The sequence below is a fragment of the Lissotriton helveticus genome, chromosome 1_1 (genome assembly GCF_964261635.1).
Source record: "Lissotriton helveticus chromosome 1_1, aLisHel1.1, whole genome shotgun sequence".
In the NCBI taxonomy this organism is placed as follows: Eukaryota; Metazoa; Chordata; class Amphibia; order Caudata; family Salamandridae; genus Lissotriton; species Lissotriton helveticus.
The window spans coordinates 718,015,443-718,037,081 of NC_136057.1; positions in this window are offsets into that span (position 1 = coordinate 718,015,443).

A 21,639-nucleotide genomic window follows, 5' to 3' on the forward strand; every position below is an offset into this window, starting at 1 on the left:
GTACCAATTTAATAGGGACTTATAAGTAAATTAAATGTTCCATTCAGGTGAAGACCTTTTTGTATGTTTTAAGAAGTAAGCACAAGCACGTAAGCTAAGGTTTGCAGTGGTGAAATACACAGAGTCCTAAAGCCAAAGCAAATACATTTCAGCAAACAGGAGGGGAGTAGGCAAAAGGTTTGGGGGAAGACCATCCTAAGGGTGACAGGTTTAACAGTAACCATGATCTATAAAAGGACTCACTAACATGTTCTTTATATCTTTTATGCTCGGAGACAATTCTTTTAATTCATATTAACACACTTTACAGCAATCCCTTAATTTTTACTCCATGAAAGTAAAAGGAGAAAATAAAAATAGGAGCATGCAAGAAAATTGCGAGGTTGTAAGTGGCTTGTGGGACCCCCTGAGCAGGCCTAGGGGGTCAGGGTGTTTCTACCCTGCCCCCTTTGCGTCTTTTTCGCGTTTTCTTTTGCTGCTTTCTTGTGCCTCGGTTCTACGGAGGCACAAGATGGCTGCCAAAACTTCCTGGTTTGAAGTGTTGACAGCCAATTAGCATAAAGCTCGTGCTCGGGAACGTACAGAGTACAGTACAGAGTACGGTACTTCATCTCTAGATATATCTATGATTTTACTTTTGATTTTCTCAGGAACTACTGAATGGATTTAAACCATTTAACAAAAAGCTTGATCTGCAAACCGAACTCTACCTTGTTACCAAATTTGGTGTAATTCCGTTCAGCAGTTCGGGCTGTAGCCCTGGATAAAGGTCCTATGGAAAATTGCATAGGGAAAACATGTTTTGGGACTCCCCTTTTTTCTCAGCCCCCACTTCACGAATCACCCCCAAACTTTCAGGGAAGGAGCGGAGCAGGCCATTTTCTTGGAGAATTTCGCAAAGATTCGTCGACCGGCGCCAAGGTTATTCTAAATAGAATGTTGCGGATTTCCTATGGAAACTAGGTCCTAACTATAACTACCTACTGGCGACTTCCAGTAGGTAATATATATATATATATATATATATATATATATATATATATATATATATATCCAACCAAACGAGTCGCTGTAGAACCCTGCCGCTTTTCTAAGGCGGGCCTTGGATGGGATAGCGAGTCCCAATGTATACAACCAAAAACCTTCTCCAGTTTAAGAAAAGAAATCCGGACCACTTGGAAATGCAAAGCGTATTTATTTAATGGCTTTCTCGACGCGTTTCGCAGGTGAAACCTGCTTTTTCACGCTTTGCATTTCCAAGTGGCCCGGATTTCTTTTCTTAAACTGGAGAAGGTTTTTGGTTGTATATATATATATATATATATATATATATATATACATATATATATTTATATATATATATATTACCTACTGGCGGTCGCCGGTAGGTAGTTATAGTTAGGACCTAGTTTCCATAGGAAATCGTCAACATTCTATTTGGAATAACTTTGGCCCTGGTGGATGAATCTTTGCGAATTTCTCAAAGAAGATGGCTCGGTCCGCTGCGCTCCTTCCCTTAAAGTTTGGGGGGGATTGGTGAAGTGGGGGCTGAGATAAAAGGGGGGTGCCAAAACGTGTTTTCTCCATGTTATTTTCCATAGAACGTTTAGACACGGCTACAGGTCGAACGGCTGAATGGATTTATAAGAAATTTGGCAAAACTGTAGAGTCCGGCTCGCAGATTACGCTTTTTTTGGAATGGTGTAAATCCGTTCAGTAGTTGCTGAGAAAATTAAAGCTAAAGTCAATTATATATCTATAAGCGCGGACGGGTGCGCGCACTCAAGCGGCTGCGCGCGAGCGGAATTTTTTTTGTTGCTGCGTGACGTCTGTTAACGTTCGATTCGAAGGAAATCAGGAAGTGTTGACCGCCATTTTGTCACTGCGAGTAAATATATTGTCATTTCAAAGCGTTGGAACATGGAAAGGGGAGAAGGTAGAGATTGTTTTGCTGCGTAGGTTCTCTCAGGGTGTGCAGTAAGGCCCTTAAACGCGAAAATATATATATATATTTTTTTTTTTTAAAGTTGCGGGGTGCGCGCACTGGGGCGCGCTCACCTATTTACAAGTGTGTGAAAATGGAGATAAATCAGAAGTTTGAGTGCTTTGATATAAGGTGGCTCTGAAAAGAGCCCTTGTGTTAATTGAGTTTTTTCTGCATTTATAAGTAAGTACCGATGCAGAGTCTGATGTTGCAGAGGAAGATTTTGTTTCCCTCATCCGTGAAATGAACACCATCTGTCCTATAGATGTCTTGCATGTGGTAACGCAAGTTGTTGTGGTAAATAGAACCCATGCTATAATCTCTGAGGAAAGCAGAAACAGATTTATTTACATGTCTCCTTGCTTTCTCAATTTGTGCACAATGTTGATTGGACCAATTCCATTTCTGTCTTTGGCATATATTGGAATATACCAAGGCAGTTCGAGGAAAAAGTGTCATCAATTGTCTAAAGGTGTCTTTTAGAAGCATTTCCAGACCTACCCCAGTCAATGTGCCTAGATCGTTCCCACCACAGTGCACAATTATAAGGTCTGGTTCTGGGAGATGCATAAAAGTTTTCACCAATGGTATTAATTGGTGACATCTTAATCCTCTTTGCCCAATCCACGTTATCTGCACATTTGGTAAATCAAGGTTGGAAATTCGTCTGCTTGCTGCATATTTTCCACTCCAGTGAATATAGCTGTGTCCTAAAAGCCAAACCTTCATTTTCAAGGCAGATGCACTCGTGCTCCGATGGGTTCTGGAAGTGGAATGGCAGTTAGAAGCTGAAATTCAGGATAAAAAAATGGATGAGGCTTGGTGTGGTTGAAAAACAAAATATGATTGGTTGATTCTAATACGTGAAGATTGAAGACTACGTTGCATGTTAATGTTATGTAAAAGAAAAAGTAATATTGGATATGAAAAAAATGACATATAACAGAGATCTTGATAGGCAGGTGTTTCTGGAGGGAAAACAGTGCTGTTAGTTTGCTGTAGAACGTTGAGATATGAACTTTTGACCTGTGCCTTCAGCCAGGTGCAGAATGAGGTGTTACCATGGAAACAGCCAGAGAAGGCAGTGGGTGATGGGTGACTTTTATGTGACATTGAAAATATTGTGAGGGACAACCAAGCGCAATGTAAATTTGAATAAAAAAAATTGCGGGAGGAAATATGATTGGCTGAAGAGACTTATATGAGTCTGTATTGACTGGATATCTGTGCAATTGAATTTTGGTTGCAGTGATAGCAGCATAATTGAGACTTCCGTCAAACGAATATCTATTTTGTGACTGTCACTGTTGTACATCGTACAAAGCATTGGTAAAGGTAAGTCTGTAACTGTTTGTTTTGTCATGTACCGTAAAATATGGTTTACTTACAAACAATGATTGATTTTCCTCATAGTGTGAAACTAAACTCATTTTTGGCTGTCATAATGTGTTGTATTTCTAAAACTATTTTTAAATTAAATATGAAATATGAAGTATAAAATATGTTTAATATAAAGAGTAATTATTTGTGTGATTTTGAAGCTTTTATATATAATGAGAGAAGTTGTTTATGAAGTGAAAAAATGATATTAGCAGAGAGACAGATAATGCAGATAGAGAGAGAAATGGTAAATTACATGTGATATCGTCGTTAAAAAATGCTAATGGTTAATGAATTCGTAAACTTTCTGTCACACGACAAAATTAGAGTGCCGGTTCTGGACGCGGCCTGCATTGGTGGGTGTAGGGTGAGAGGGGCAGGTGGTCGAGTGAAATAAAATGAAAAGTTGGTACATTACATGTGATACCGTCTTGAAAAAGTGGTAATGTTTAATGAATTCTTAAAGTTTCTGTTAGACGACAAAATTATAGTGCGGTTTGTGGCCGCGGCCTGCGATGGTGGGCGTAGGGTGAGAAGGGCAGGTGGTCGAGTAAAATAAAATGAAAAGTTGGTACATTACATGTGATACCGTCTTGAAAAAGTGGTAATGCTTAATGAATTCTTAAAGTTTCTGTCAGACGACAAAATTATAGTGCGGTTTGTGGCCGCGGCCTGAGATGGTGGGCGTAGGGTGAGAAGGGCAGGTGGTCGAGTAAAATAAAATGAAAAGTTGGTACATTACATGTGATACCATCTTGAAAAAGTGGTAATGCTTAATGAATTCTTAAAGTTTCTGTCAGACGACAAAATTATAGTGCGGTTTGTGGCCGCGGCCTGCGATGGTGGGCGTAGGGTGAGAAGGGCAGGTGGTCGAGTAAAATAAAATGAAAAGTTGGTACATTACATGTGATACCGTTTTGAAAAAGAGGTAATGCTTAATGAATTCTTATACTTTCTGACAGACGACAAAATTACATTGTAGTTTGTGGCCGAGGCTTGCACTGGTGGGGTGAGAGGGGGAGGTGGTCGAGTAAAATAAAATGAAAAGTTCTGACCATGAGGTTGTACACAGATTTGTGCAGTAAATGTGTTCGTAAATTGAGGTACCAAACGGAGTATAAAAATATCTCTCACACTCCTGCTGTTTGACTGCATCTTCATCTCCCTTCTGTTTTCCGTTGCCCTGTGTTATCTTATTGTGTGTGTGTCTGTCTGTGTCTGCCTTCAGTCCGGGCTGAGGAACTTTGCTGTGGAGGCACACACAGATAGTCTCATGAAAGTAGTTGGAACGTTTTCAAAAAACTATTTTTATAATTGAAATGCTTTTTTGAAGCGCTAGTGAATGTTTTCTTTCACAATTACCGCTCGGTTGCTTCCATAGAGCAGAGGGTATGTTGTATTTCACTACTTAGTGCCTCTGCATCTGCACTCTGTTCTCTGGTGGCTGGCGGAGAAGTGTTTGTTATTGTGGAGATTAAAGTGTGATAAGGAGTGAAATACGACATAGCGTCTGGTCTGTAGAAGCGTGGGAGCAGTGATTAACACTGAGAGAAGCGGAACTGCGGCAGTGCTTGGTAAGAGTAATACATTATTTTTTTACAGAGGTACAACTGTCTGCATGGTGCGCGACCTACTAAGAAAGGGTTCACGGGCTGTTATAGGCCTGCGGGTTCTAGTATGAGTAAATCAGGTCGACAAAAGAAAATATTAAGGTAGTACAGCTGAAGTTACGTGGAACACATGAATACTGTTTCAGTATACAATCATTTTAGTTGAGATTATGGATTAAAAGAGAGAACGTGTATATTTGAAATGTTTATTCAGAAATGCACTGTTTTCAAGGCAAGTTTCTTATCTAATACGAGTACAGACATTGCAAAAAACAAAGTAATCGGTATAGCCACTAGTACATAAAATACAAGCGGTATAGTTGATGAAAAATGAATATGGTTTAGCAAAATTAATTATGCACTCTTATGAGGAAGTATATTGGGGCAGATTTATGAAGGCCTTGTGCCGCCGGTGCGTCACTTTTAACATGGGAAAAAGTGTCGCACCGGCGGCGCAAGGCCTTCATAAATAAGGCTCATTATATTTTAATAAATGGAAGAAGGTCTATGGCCTTTCAGTTTAGGAACGATACATGAAAATGCTAGTGGTTAGACAATATGTCTTTATCAATTAGCTGTCTGCATGCGAAGCACTATCACGTTTCTATTATGCTATTGTGTAAGGGAAAAAAAACGCGCCAAAACCGACAAAATGGCGAGAGGTGCATGTATGTAATGTGTTGGATCGTACGCAAATCAGTGTTGAGAAGAACTACTGTATTGAGATATCTTTTGAAGGTTGCAGTATTGCATTTGAAGTACAGTACGAAAAACAATGGAAATATTATTGATAGAACATATTTTTCTCTTATGTAATAAAAAATATTTTAGTTTATGGAAAATTAAAGGAGCAGAGGTGTGTGAGGCGGAAATAAGCAGTTCAAATGCGAAATGGCGTTTACAGTTATAAAAAACTCATTCTATATTTACACATTAATTAGGGCACATGTAGCATATATTAGCGAGTTTTGCTTCGAGTACGTTTGAAATAACATAAGGTAAGATATACAATAGACTTGTTGAGATTAGACTTTAATAAAAAATAAAGTTCAAAATCGAGTAGCTGAAGAAAAAAAATTTAGTCCACATAAAAGATCAAAATTTAATCAGTAGGAAATCATAATGTCCACTGTTAGTAAAGCCAATAGGTCTGTTCATGTTAAGAAAATATCCAAGAAAACGTGAAAAAGATAGGGAGGCAAAACGAAATGTGGACGTCAATGGCTTGCATAACAGTCATCCTAGGATTGTGTAGGCGAAGTAGGCAGCAACTGCTTCTAACAAGAAGTCACTGTTATGATCCGAAAACATGTCAGCCATCCAATTGAAAAGAGGAAAGCAGCATTCATGATCTGTTATTACCGGAGCCTCTAGTACCATCAGAGGACAGCTCGGTGAGTTTTCAATGTAGCTGTCTGTCAGGAAATCTTGCGCCGCTGCGAATATATCCCAATGACAAAGATATGCAACATTACAGGGATTCCACTTAAATAAGTCATGTAATTGAAAGTGCCTGCATGTGGACGACTAAATACATGTTTAGGCGTTTAATATGCAGCTTTGAAAAAAAACGTGCGTATGGTTCAAAAATAAAATGTAAAGGTTTAAAACAGGAGGGTCAGATGTATGGCAGATTAAAAAAATTACTACATGTTTTTCAATTGAGTTTTAGTATTGCTGTGTCTTATACATTTTGAAGGGGCGGATCTAGGCTCATGGTGGCCGTGGGCAGGGAGCGTAGGTAGGGGGCCCTGTAACAGGGGGTCCGGGCGGGCGGAGTGCGGAGCCCAGTGAAGAGGGGGGAGGGAGGGTCAGGGTGTTTGGAAGTGGAACAGAGCCAGAGGACACGTAATTCCTGGCATGGGCCATCACAGAAACATGTATCTATTGTCAGAGGATTATTATATTAAGGATATATATTGGCATGGTGGTACCTTGGGTTTTGGTGATCCAGTGCAGGTGTACAGCTTGCATATGCCTAAGGCGAGCTCTGCATTTTCTGTGTATGCAGTTGTTGTCCGTTACATGGGTTTTTACAAAACGTGTGTGTGGTGAAAATTAAATGTAAAGGTTTAAAGCAGGATTTTCCCTAGATGCATGGCAGATTAAAAAAATTACTACATGTTTTTCAATGGGGTTATCTTAAACATATGTTTCTTTATCTACTGTGCAGTTTTTCTGCATGTTGCCTATTCTTTGATTTTTACTGTTGCTGTGTCTTATACATTTTCCAGGGGCGGGTATAGGGTCATGGCAGCCCTGGGCAGGGAGCGTAGGTAGGGGGCTCTGTAACAGGTGGTTTGGGCGGGGCGGAGCGTGCAGCCCACTGAAGAGGGGGGGGTGGATCAAGGTGTTTGGAAGTGGAACAGAGCCAGAGCACGCCAAATTCCTGCCATGGGCCGCTACGCAAATATGTATGCATCCTTAGAGGATTATAATTAAGGATATATATTAATATGGTGGCTCCTGGAGTTTGGTGGTCCTGTGCAGGTGTACTGCTTGCATATGCCCAAGGTTGGCCCTGTATTTTTTGTCTATGCACTTGTTCTCCGTCACATGGGCTTTTAGTTATGAAGGCCTTGTGTCGCTGGTGCATCAGTTTTAACATGGGAAAAAGTGACATATCTGTGGCGCAAAGGTTTCATAAATGAGACATTTTGTATCTTATTGTAATGATAGAGAATCTTGGGGAATTTATCTGTTATGCTTGTTCTTTGCTATAATGGCTCTATGTTGTGTAAGAAATAAGTCTGTAATAAGTTAATTAAATGTTATTATTTTCTTTTTTACAGTGTTTGGTGCTGAAAAGCAACAACCTGCCTTCTGAATTACACAATTTGAGGAATTATATATATTTTTTCAGGTGAGTTGGTATTTTTGCATAGGCAATTTTTGGATTCCACTTAAATAAGTCATGTAATTGAAAGTGCCTGCATGTGGACGACTATATACATGTTTAGGCGTTTAATATGCAGCTTTGAAAAGAAACGTGCGTATGGTTCAAAAATAAAATGTAAAGGTTTAAAAGAGGAGTTTGCAAAGCGGTCGTGGAGGGTCAGATGTATGGCAGATTATAAAAATTACTACATGTTTTTCAATTGAGTTATCTAAAAAATATGTTTCATTATCTACTGTGTCGTTTTTCAGCATGTTGCTTATTGTTTGAGTTTTACTATTGCTGTGTCTTATACATTTTGAAGGGGCGGATCTAGGCTCATGGTGGCTGTGGGCAGGGAGCGTAGGTAGGGGGCCCTGTAACAGGGGGTCTGGGCGGGGCGGAGTGCGGAGCCCAGTGAAGGGGGGGGGGTCAGGGTGTTTGGAAGTGGAACAGAGCCAGAGCACGCCAAATTCCTGCCATGGGCCGCTACGCGAATATGTATGCATCCTTAGAGGATTATTATATTAAGGATATATATTGGCATGGTGGTACCTGGGGTTTGGTGATCCAGTGCAGGTGTACAGCTTGCATATGCCTAAGGCCAGCTCTGCATTTTGTGTGTATGCAGTTGTTGTCCGTTATATGGGTTTTTACAAAACGTGTGTGTGGTGAAAATTAAATGTAAAGGTTTAAAGCAGGATTTTCTCCAGATGCATGGCAGATTAAAAAAAATACTACATGTTTTTCAATGGGGTTATCTTAAACATATGTTTCTTTATCTACTGTGCAGTTTTTCTGCATGTTGCCTATTCTTTGATTTTTACTGTTGCTGTGTCTTATACATTTTCCAGGGGCGGGTATAGGGTCATGGCAGCCCTGGGCAGGGAGCGTAGGTAGGGGGCTCTGTAACAGGGGGTTTGGGCGGGGCGGAGCGTGCAGCCCACTGAAGAGGGGGGCGTGGATCAAGGTGTTTGGAAGTGGAACAGAGCCAGAGCACGCCAAATTCCTGCCATGGGCCGCTACGCGAATATGTATGCATCCTTAGAGGATTATTATATTAAGGATATATATTAATATGGTGGCTCCTGGGGTTTGGTGGTCCTGTGCAGGTGTACTGCTTGCATATGCCCAAGGTTGGCCCTGTATTTTCTGTCTATGCACTTGTTCTCCGTCACATGGGCTTTTAGTTATGAAGGCCTTGTGTCGCTGGTGCATCAGTTATAACATGGGAAAAAGTGACATATCTGTGGCGCAATGGTTTCATAAATGAGACATTTTGTATCTTATTGTAATGATAGAGAATCTTGGGGAATTTATCTGTTATGCTTGTTCTTTGCTATAATGGCTCTATGTTGTGTAAGAAATAAGTCTGTAATAAGTTAATTACATTTTATTATTTTCTTTTTTACAGTGTTTGGTGCTGAAAAGCAACAACCTGCCTTCTGAATTACACAATTTGAGGAATTATATTCTTTTTTTCAGGTGAGTTGGTATTTTTGCATAGGCAATTTTTTTGGGTGCACATGAAAATAATGAAGAAGATTTTTTTAAATGTTTGTAAAATTTCATTTTGAAATATGATTTTATTTTGAATTATTCACATGGCTTGTATCTGCTTATACTAGATATGTATTTTGAGATATTCTCCAGTGACAGTTGAAATTATCTTTTAATGGGCTTGGTGCATGTGTTGTTTTTGATGGAGTTCAGATTTACGGATCATTGGGTTATAATTCTTTCATGTTTCCATTACTTAAATCTTGTGAAGTGCTCATGATTTCTGAAATCTTATTGCATTATGTTTGTCAGTCTTTCTCCTTTATTTACAGAGAGGTATTATGATATGGTTCTAGGTGTGATGGGTATCTTTGCTGCATATCTGTGATTATACTATGTATAGGTATTGTTTTACATATTCATGCAGAGGTTTATTATGAGGTTGTTCTTCATGCTTAGTATGACATTTTGTATATGCTATGAGATTTACATGGTGAGTATGCTGTTGAAACATAAAAGGAACTTTCTCTGTGGAAAGTAGTAATCTGTTAAGTGAATGCTATGGTTTGTATAGTGTGAGCCTTCTCTTCAGAGTGCATATAGTTTACATAGCTCTTTGTACTGGTGAACTGAAAAAATGGGTCTCTAAAAATTAATTCTACAGTTAATCAATATTTGTGATATCTAGAAAATCTAAAAAGAAATTTTACCGTAAAATGTCTTTTAAGAACAGTAATTATTTAATGGAAAAAAAACATCAGTGTTAATGTTTAGGGTTACATTGTCAATTTCTTTTCAAAACAAGCGGAACGTGGTTTCTTAAAATATATACAGTTAATAAGTTAGAAATTATAAAAATATATGTAGTTTAAAAATTAGTAAAGGCACTTTTAAGTTATACATTTATGAAAAAATATATAATTTAGTCTCTATATTTTTTTAAAAGGATACAGAAGAATAAACTGAGTCTAGTTATGGAGAATACCTCAGAAGAGAAACAAATTCATTTTGAAATCATTAACGAAGTGATGGAGGAAATGTTAGATGCAGTCTTTGAAGAGGAAATAGATAAAAATAATGATTTTATGGACCTGTCTTTAGACTCAGCTTACTTAGAGATGGTAGAAGGAGATGAGGACTTTGGACTTGAAGAAGTTCCTGATGATATAATGGTGGAAGTTCTACTAGATTATGAACTTTTCAATGAATAAATTTTTTTTTGATAGTAAAGCATTCTTGAAGACAGTTTTCTTGTCCTATTCGTCGATGATGTGCTTTATGAGAGTGATAAGACATGTTCTTATGAAGTGTAAAAGAGATTGTAGTAAAAAAGATTAAAACAGCTACGATGACCCATAGTTCTTGAAAAAAGTGTACTGTTTGTATGCTTTAAAAATTAGAATTAAAAACTGTCTATAATGTTAAAACAGATATGGAGTGTGATAAAATTAAGAACCAACATTTACTACAGGATTTAATACTCTGTTCAGAGACTTTCTGTTATTTTGTTTATTCTACTTAGAACATGAATCTGTTGTTTAAATTTGTATGTTATATGCTAGTAGTCAACTATAATATTTGTTATGTTTGTGTTTTACAGATTGAGAATTTCATCAAAATCTTAAATTAAGATGCCGACCAGAAGTGAAAAAAGAAAGCTCTATAAACGGACTTACAATTTGAAGAAGAAAGGAATTGAAGAAGTATCAAAAGAACATAGGACGGATAAAAAGAAGAGTGCTCCTGGTAAGCAAACCAAAAAGTTTTTGAGAGCAATATGTGGAAGGAAAAATGTTAGTATTGAAGTGCACAAGGAAAAAAGTATACCAGTATCGAGAAGGAGACATGGAACCAAAGATAAAAATGTTTCTGAAATCAGCAGACAGGAAAATCTGTACAGTAAAACTCGGATGAATCAATTTAGCCAAATCAGGAAGCGTATGTTTTACAACAGAGTAATTTCACATTTATTACAAAAGGAGAAAGTTTCTAAAAGAAGATCTGCTTTTCTTAAGAAGAAACAATATATAGAGGGTATTGTTGAGCGCGCGTTTGAGACAAAAAGAAAATTATTTATTTTAGTACTTAATAGAATAAATACGCTAAATAAGGCAATACGAGTTTTAAAAGCTAAAAGTAAATGGAAGAGACACATAAATAGGAGTAATTTTTGTAAAGTGTTTTCTGGGAAGTGGATGCATACTTCAACTTCTGAACCATTTTTTAATGAAGAGAGTTACTTTCAAAGTAACGATTTGTTGCATGCAGTTGACACCAGCGGTCGAGGATATGAGGTGAAGGAGGGATGTGTAATTGAGAAAGAGAAAATTGTGGTTAGAAATGCAGAAGAGGTGATGGCTGGAGAAGCTTCAGGGGGACGTCCTAATGTTCCTGTTTACAGTTGGAATTGTAGTAGCATTTGTAGTGTACGACAGGATTCAATTGATTTCTTTCGCAATTTCTTACGTAAGTACACTAAAGAAAGTCTTTGAAAAAAAATTGTTATGTTGCAAGAATTAGATCATTGCAGAGTGCGAGAAAAAATAGGTCTGCAAGGTCATTCTCTGGCTTGTCTTTCTAAAAAAATATGCCAGAGTGTGTTTCATCACTTCAGGATGTTAGCAGTGCATCATACAAAAATGAGAAAATTAGTGAGAAAGTTGTATTATGCAAAAAGTCCAGCACTTAAACTTAAACAGTTAAATAGTGCTCTTTTGCATGGATGTGAATTAGATGTTAAGAAGATTTGTGCAGAAATTGAGGTAAGTTATTTTGGTCCAGAAGAAGATAATGCAGAAACTGATATAATTATAGAAGGAAATGTGTTAGAAAATGTTAGACATGTTAATATTGAAAATTTTGAACAGGAAATAATAAAGTTTAAGGTAATTGCAGGTGAGAAACCACATTTTTCTTGTGTCTGTTGTCGACGCATTCATTACAAAAGTCAAACTAGGTTAGTTGATTTATATTTAAAAAGTGAAGATGAAAGTAATGGTCAATGGAAAGATTTTGCAACTTATTTGTTGGTGGAAAACTGTTTTGATTTGGGTTTTGAGCAACGTATTTGTAAATATTGTTATAATAAATTAAATGAAAATAAAATGCCTGCTAGAGCTGTTCATAATAATCTAGAGTTGATAAATATTCCATCAGAATTGATGGATTTAAATACTTATGAGACTATTCTGATCCAATGTGTACATCCTTTTCAGGCTATTGTTCGTATGGAGCCTAAGACTGGTAAATTAAATCCTTCAGATTTACAAAGAGGATTAAAGGGTAGAGTTGTATATTTGCCACTTGATTTAAAAAAAAATATGGAAACAATTGGTGTTGAAAATGTAGAAGAGGAACCTCTAGTTATTCTAGTTAATGGTGTACCTACAAAGAGTAAGAAAATCTGGCAAGATTTAGTGGATGTTAGAAAAGTCAAAAAGGCAACGTTGTATTTAGTTCAAAACAATAAGTACTATAAAGATGTATACGTAGAAGAAGAAGATGTAAGTGAAGAAGAGGAGAGTGATTTGTCTATTGGACAAATTGAAAAAGTTGACCTATCCAGAAGTGAAGAAATTCATGAACATTACAGTGTTCATCCACTGCATTCCAAAGAAGCAATAGGGAATGCTATTGAATTATTTCAGATGAAAAAGGCGAAAGGAAATCCTATTAGTGTGTGGGAAGAAAGTTTGGAAGGTCGTTGTTTCCCACAGTTATTCCCTACAGGTGAAGGTACACGATATGATGATCGACCTATGCAGATTCCTGCATCTGAATACCGGACAACAAGATTATGTGCAGAAGATCCGAGGTTTCGCCAATGCATTCCATATTTGTTTCATCTTCTGTTTGAGAGTGACTTATCTGGTCTCTCTTATGCAGTAAACCATATTTTAAAAAGTGGAGTTCATCTGCATAATATTTCAGCAAAGGAATTTATGGATAAAGTGCAACAGAAAGATAGTGTTTTGGATTCACATCTAATTAATTTAATGGCTTGTCAGCGTGGTACTAATGAGTATTGGTACCGTCGTCATGGAGATTTGAAGTGCATGCCTAGAAACTTAGGAGCACCAACATGGTTTTTAACTCTAAGCTGTGCAGAGTATGCTTGGGAAGATTTACTTGAATTTCTTCAGGAGGCGAATGCAAACATAGAAAATATAAACTACAAGACACCCGGAGAACTGTGTTCGTTAGATCCGGTTAATGTTTGCAGATATTTTAATCATAGATTTGAAGCTATGATGTCTTTTCTTACAAACAAGAAAAATCCGCCTCTTGGTGAAGTACTGGATTTTTTTTGGAGAAAAGAATAACAAGCAAGAGGTGCTCCTCATATTCATATGCTGTTATGGATCAAGGATGCTCCTAAATTTGGAAGAGACTCGGATGAAACTGTACTGTCTTTTATTGAACAATATGCCACTTGTGACATACCTAACAGTACAACTGATAAGGACTTAAGAGGAAAAGTGTTACGCTTTCAAAGTCATCGTTGTGGAAAATATTGTCGGCGAAAATTCAAATCAAAGAGTAAATTCTACACCAAATGTCGTTTTGGATTTGCACGACCGGTACTTTCAAAAGGAAGAGTCAACAATTTGATGTCATCTTTGCGACATAACATCAGAAGAAGGTCACCTAAAAATACGTACAATTTAAGAAGAGGTGAAGAATCCAAATATATAAATGACTATAACCCAGTCATTTTGTCCATGTGGAATGCTAACATGGACATACAATATGTTGCAGACAACTCTATTGCTGTGGCTCGATATGTAACGTCTTACATCACAAAATCTGAAAAGACGGAACTGAAGGAGATGTGGGAAGACATTTCTCATGAAAAGACCCTAAGCAAGAAATTGTATACGTACAGTTTGAAGATGTTGTCTCATCGAGAAATTGGAGCATATGAATGTTGTGACCGATTATCATCAGCAAGTCTTTATGCTAAATCAAGGACTATTCTCTGGGTGAGTTTGGGTCTTGCAGAAACACGAAACCGTGTTCTAAAACCTGTGCAAGAAATTGAATATTTAGCCCAGAAAGAACCAAACAGTACAGACATTCTGAAAACAAATATGTTGGATACATACTATCCAAATAGAAGTAGTTTTCTAGAAAACATTTGTCTGTATGAAATACTTCAAAACTACACTTTTAAAAGGAATGTTACAGAGAACATTGATAAAGGTGTATACGCTGTAATTGGACAAGAAGGATGTCTGGTGAAACAAAGAAAAGGACACTTGATTAATCATCGGAAACTGAGTTGCGAAACACCTGACAAAAGAGAATTTTACTATTTTGCTCTTTTGCAACTCTTTAAACCATGGCGTAGAGAAGAGGAACTACTTGGGGAGTTTGATAGTTATGAAGATTCATTCAACGCTTCTAAAAGTAGTATTCAATGTCCTGTTTTTAGTAATTATCTCCAAATGTTGAATGATGAAATAGAGCAAGAAGCGACAATTGCAGCGGAGATTGCTAGAGATAGTTCACAAGATAGTCAAAGTTCGGCTTCATTAAGTCAAGATCCACTGGGACAACCAATTATCCAAAATGAAGCAGCCACCGCCATGGATGAGGTGGAAAGAGCAATGCAGCAAGGTCAAGAGGAAGCAATCAACTTAGAAGAATTAAAGAAGCAATTTAATGTTGAGCAAAGACAGATATATGATGAAGTGACAGAGCACATTGAGCATGGCTTTCGTCATGAGAGAAAAGATTGCTCATGTATGTCATTTCAACCTATTTGATTATATGTAAGTGGAGAAGCTGGAACTGGTAAAAGTTTCCTAATTAAAGGAATTACTACATATTTACAGCAAAGAACTCAGTCAACACTGTCGTGTGTTGTTACTGCTCCAACTGGATTGGCAGCACATAATATTAAAGGTATTACTTTACATCGTTTACTGATGCTGCCAGTTGAACATGAAAATAAATTACAATATCACAAGCTATCTGGAGAAGCTTGTTTTGAAGTTTCTAGAGTGCTTAAAAAATGAAACTTCTTATTATTGATGAAGTAAGCATGGTATCTAATTTAATGCTTGCTTTTGTGCATTTAAGAATGCAACAGATACTTAAGACAGAGTATGATGTGTTATTTGGAGGTAAACATGTCATAGTTTTTGGAGATCTACTCCAACTAACTCCAGTGAAAGGACAACCTGTATTTGAAACTGTTACGCATGAGGAGACTAGAAAGTGCCTGGGCAGTATTGGAAATGTTAATATATGGTCACATTTCAAATATACTGAACTGATTCAAAATATGCGACAGGCAAAGGATACTAAATATGGTAATATTCTTCAAGATATAAGGATTGGAAAACTAACTGAAGATGCGAAACACACTCTACGAACACGATTACTTTCCAAGTTGTTTCCTAATGAAGATAATGTACCTGAGAAAATATATAGTAAAGAGGTAGCAGATAAATCAGTGATATGCTTGATGCCAACTGTGAAAGAATGTTCAGTTTTTAATGAGAAAATGTTGAATTTAGAAAATCAAGAAATTAGGAAACTGGAAGCTAAAGATAGGATAGAGCATGAAGGTAGTACTATTGTTTTGTCTGAAAAGTTGAAGTTAAAATTGGATTCTCTTCAAAAAAGTATATCTAAAACTGCTGGTTTAGAGAAAAATCTGTATGTATGTTTAAATTGTCGGATAATTTTAAGGAGAAATTTACATGTAGAGAGAGGATTGGTAAATGGAGCAATGGGTAATGTTGTTGGTTTTGTCAAATATACAAATAGAGATGAGATTGAATTTTTAAGAATAAAATTTGATGGAATTGAGGAAGTTCAGCAAATTAGTCGCTGTTCAAATCGTTTTTTGCTTGTGAAAGACTTATATGTCCGTCGGAAGCAATTTCCAATTTGTTTGGCATATGCAGTGACTATTCACAAATCTCAAGGTTTAAGTGTAGATTGTGCTTTGGTAAATATTGGAAGCACTGTATTCAAAGAGGGTATGGCATATGTTGCTTTATCGCGAGTAAGAACTGTATGTGGACTTTATTTAATTGATTATGATGAGACAAATATTAGTGCAGATTTAAATTGTGTGAAGGAGTATAATAGGTTAAGAAGAGAATATGCTCCAAATTTACCTCAATATCCTTTAATTGAAAGGCGTATGGTTGGTTAGAAAAGGAAAAATGAGGAGAAATGTGCTGAAGTAGTTGAGAAACGACGAAAAAAAGATGTAGCTGTTGTTGGTAGGCATAAGAAAACAGTTAGTATTGAAGAGATTGTTGGATTTAAGTTTGAAAACAGGTCTGGTGTCAACTGTTATGCAAATGTAGTAGTTAATGTTGTTTTTTTCTAAAAAATGTTAAGGAACAGATTGTAGAAAATCAGGAGCAAACATTTTGCTATTCCTTAAATTCTATATTTGAAAAATGTAGTAGTGGTGAAAGTGAAGTAGGAAGTGTTTCAGAACTAAGGAATGTTTTAGATATGTGCAGGAGTAAATCAATTTTCACAGAATATTCAGCAAGATTGTCAGGAATTTATTATGTATATGTTTACAGTTTTGGAAGATGAAGGTGTAGATATTGATAATCTTTTTGGTCTTTCTTATAAATGGGAACATAAGTGTGATAATTGCTCATTTTCAAGTAGTACTGATATAAACAGTGAAAGATTTATATATTTAACATTACCAGACTGTAAAGAAGTGTCTTTTAATAAACTAGTTAAAGATGCGCATAAGAACATGGTCTGTTCTCAATGTAAGTCTGAAATGTTATCAACTTTATTTATCCATAGATATGGACAATATGTAATATTAATGTTTCAACGATGCAGAGCTGATGGGAGTACATTGTCAACTTTAATAAAAAAAATTGTGGCTACTCAAGTATCTATTTCTAGAAGAACATTTGTAACTGTAGCCATAATTTTTCATGAAGGGCCTTCCACATCATCAGGACATTATACAGCTTATTTGAAGTGTGGAAGTGGCTGGACGGTTTGCAATGATACCCAATTGACTTTTAAGAAACGTTTGCCTTTTGACTTAACTAACTCCTATCTGCTATTTTTGGAACCCAAATTTCAGTAGAATCACTTGCTGTAGGAAGATTAATACTGTAAAGATATGAAACTTTCTTGTTTACAAATATCATGTGACTGAGGGTCTACAAATCTATAAATGAAATTTGTGTTTGGTATAGTGATAACATCAGGTAGAAATTTAGTTAATGTTTGATGGTATAAAACATGTTACACATTTTTACTGTAAAGGTTCACAAAAGAATAGATAAGATTCAGATTAAGAAATTTCAGAAAAAAACTACTTAACTCATAGTATTTGGCCATGTGTAAAAATATGAGAGTAGAAAATGAGTACTTTAGATAATTATTTTAGAACATATATGGACGCAAGTTTTTGGGAGAGGTATTTAAAAGATAATGAGTTAACTTATACAATTTGGCCACGCGGAAAGGTATGAGAGAAGAAAATGTATACTTAAGATAGATTTTTATAGGAGATACTTGCACTGTGTTTTTTTTAGATATATTTAAAAATAGGTTGTATAGTTTAATTAGTTTGTAACTGTGGAATATGTAGTGTGCTTACTCAAGAAATTGCGAATTTGAGAAAAACATTTAAGATATGTTTTTTTCAGGTATTTATAATATGTATGGAGATTTTGGATGGTTTTTTTAAACACAATCATTTTGATTGTGTTTTTTTTTCCCCGCTGTTATATGATGATTAATATTGAAATCACTGTTTATAGTGAAAATCAATGTATTCTGAGGACAGCAAAAATAAACCATTTAATATGTTGTTTGAGTTATTTTGTTACATTGAATTTAGAAATATGTATTACAACATATTTTTTTTACTGTCTTTCACAGATATTATATTTATAAGGTAAGTACAAGTAATAACATCCGAGAGTTTTCTCTGCCTCTCTCTTATTGACTCCTACTTTTTTTTTATTTTATGAAATGTACATTATAATCTTATTTTTACTTTTCTTCCACAGGTACTACGTTTTTAAAAGAAATTTACTTTACTTTTTTACTATTTTTTAGGTAAGTATAAAAAATAAAGAAACTTTTACATCATTGTGTCATTTCTTTGTCTATCCTGCTTAACGCAATGTCATGTTTAATATAAGCACTTCCACATAGGATTGGGTGCATTGTTATAAGGTATGCTTCAAAAGTGATTTAATGAAATGAGCGACATTTCACTGAGTGAGTTCAGCAACACTGATATATGAAAACATTGGTGGGAAATGATATTAAATGTTACATGTTGTTCTTTCCAGGAGTTTAAGTCCTTTGCTGCAGTGGCAATTCTGCCTCAGCATTAGGGAGCCGGGGGGCTGAGTGGTACTTCTATGCTCATGATAGAGCTACTCCTTCATGAGCCACGGTTGAGATCTGTTCATGATACAGTGATTCTGTCATGGCTCTGCTTAGTCAATAGAACGTGTCATGGAGGCGCAATATTAGTGCTGTGCAAGCACAGCGGCAAGCTCATGACAAAACTGGTCCATCCTGAGGACAGCTGAGGCAATGCTCATGATGGAGCGGCTCTGTCATGAGGATGGAAGGACTTAACAGGTCTTAAAAAAACCTGAGAGAGCGTTGGTTGTAATTTAAAGGGCACTTTAAAACACAGTGTGGCAGCTTTATGTTGACGTTGCGTCTCTTTGCGCCACAATTTCGTCAGTTCATTTAATACAATGACAGTGGAAATAATGTACCATATTTACAACGTTATGGATCTAGGAGATATGTCACATTCTAAAGCCCTGCACCATAAGGAAGTGTTCCTCTGAAGGAATGCGTCTTGAAAGTGGCTGACTGTAATGCATGATATTTCACTCAGTGACTTTCAGACCTATGCTGTTTCAAAACTGTGCATGTGCTTGAAGCAGGCGTAGGTATTGACGCAGTATTGTGAATATAGTGCATTGGTGAGCCTTGCTGGAGCTGCATCACACTTGCAATGCAACTCTAGCAATGTATTACTTTTTCAGCACAGATGTGTTACGCATGTATGGTGTTTTTGTACCATGGTGCGCCACATTTCAAATGTGGCACACCATGGGTAACGGAGCACTAGCATACTGTGGTGCACATTAACTGGTGCATATCTGGGTATGAAGTAGTTAACATAAATCTGCCCCATAGGTTACAAATCCACGTTTAGTAGACTGTTTGGCCTTTGTAGTTTTATGTTTTTTCTGTTATTCTATGTAGGTATGTAATATTGCAATATTTTTGTCACGAAAAAGAAGCCATGAGTATTGCGTTTGTGAAAGATTGCAAGATTTTTAAAATTAAAAAGCAACAACCATGGCATTGTTTAATATAGTATTGTAAATACTTATCTTTAACAATGATGAGAGAGTAAAAAAAGGTTAATCTGATGTTTTAAAGTTATTCACAGGCTTCTTTAGAGGAAGTATTCTATATGATTGTAGCGTGGGTGTTTCACTTTTTTATAGTTAATACAATGCATTCTGTATGCTGTAGCAGGAGGAGTACTACATGCTTGAATATTCTTCAGTGCTTATTTTCATTTCATAAGTGGTATTGAGACCGACACAGAACTTCAATGGAATGGAGGGGCTGTTCCTGTGCATCTGGAGGACTGCCAAGCCGTTGCAGCAGTGAGAGTGAGGCTTCTCACAGGGGCGTAGCGCAGCTCCTTTTGATGCTCACAATTGCAGATAATAGGGTAGAGATGTCTGCGGAATTTATAGATGGTTAGTCACACTAGAGTGTGGGCGGCGCCCCTAGCAGTTCATTACGGCACACAGGGGAGCCGTGTTGCACAGTTTGAGAATCAAAGACTTGGGAGATAAACCTTCATATTAGGAAGGCTTCTAAGTGATAAAAATCGCCGGTGCTCGGCGTTAAAAATATCACTGCTATCGGTGGAATTTTCCACGGTGTTAGTGCTTCAACAGAAATGGGAACACATATCTGATAGAAAATCCTGTAACAATCTCAGTATTTCACATTATCGCGTGAAAAGAAAGTCTTTTGAAAGATGTTGAACGTTGTTCTCTTTTGAGAGTAGAAAAGATAGTGAGAAAAGTGGGTGGAGTGCTCTGTGTAAATTGCATATTAGAAACTACTAAGAACCAATTGGAAGTGTTGTTTTCAAGTCACATGACTTCACATGCGCGTCTCAGGACGTGTACGCGGTGATAGTATCTGGTCACGTACGCCATTTGGAAGTAGCGGTCTAATTCAGCGAAGTTTCAAAACGTGAAAAGGAGTAAATCCAAACACATTCGGATTTAATATATCTTCTGAGCTCGATTCAAGCATACAATTGTTAAAGTATAAAACCTTTTATATTTTTTTTTAAAATACCAAGGTGTGTACATTCGGTCACACACGAAAGTTTAAAAAGACATTCGGTTCCATTTAATGAAAATGTTCATAATATTAAAAAAGAAGCCTAGGTTTAGTCTCTTTGACGTAGTATAAGTTCTTTGATGGGTGTATGAAGAAATTCAATAAGTTCAGATTGCAAAGTTTTCACGAAATATATATGCGGGTGCGCGCACACGGTCGCGCACGAACGAAAGCCAAAAAAGCGGAGATAAACCCCCTTTATAATATGCTCCTGGAGCTGTTTTTGGTAGAATTAGTTAGTTCTGAAAAGAACTTTTTTTTTTTTTTTTTTTAAACAAGTGTTATGTTGTTTTTGATTTTTTAAACTTGCAACAACATTTTCATGTGTGACACAGGATCAAAATGAAATGAAGAAATGTATCTTTTCTCGGGGCATTTATGACTCTCAATTTTTAGTTTAGTAAGAATGAGGCTCTGCTCTCCGTACAGAAGAATTTCTCCACACTCGTTGCATTTCATGTGCACCTTTGCAAGATATGGTCTCAAGTCCATCACAGCACTCGATGGAGATACAGGTCGTCCACCAGAAGATGTGCTGGCCACCTCTGATGGTAATAGCGTGGCCAGGGCTCTTGTCGATGCTTTTGCAAATTCCACAGGGTGCACTTGTTTGACATGCCGCACCATGGTATGTATGGAAAAGGAATATTTTTTTCTTGGATTTCCTCTTGAGAGAACCGAATTGCATATCGTGCAGGTAACTTTTGGCGCATTTACTTTCTTCTGTTCTTCAGGAAAAGTGAAAAATTGCCAAATAAAAGATTCCTTTTTTCTTTTTAAAGGTAGTCGCTCATTTCCTTCAGATTCGGAAGATGAATGCGGGGCGGCAGCCATTTCAGCAAAGTCTTCCGAAGGGTGTTCAACGTCGT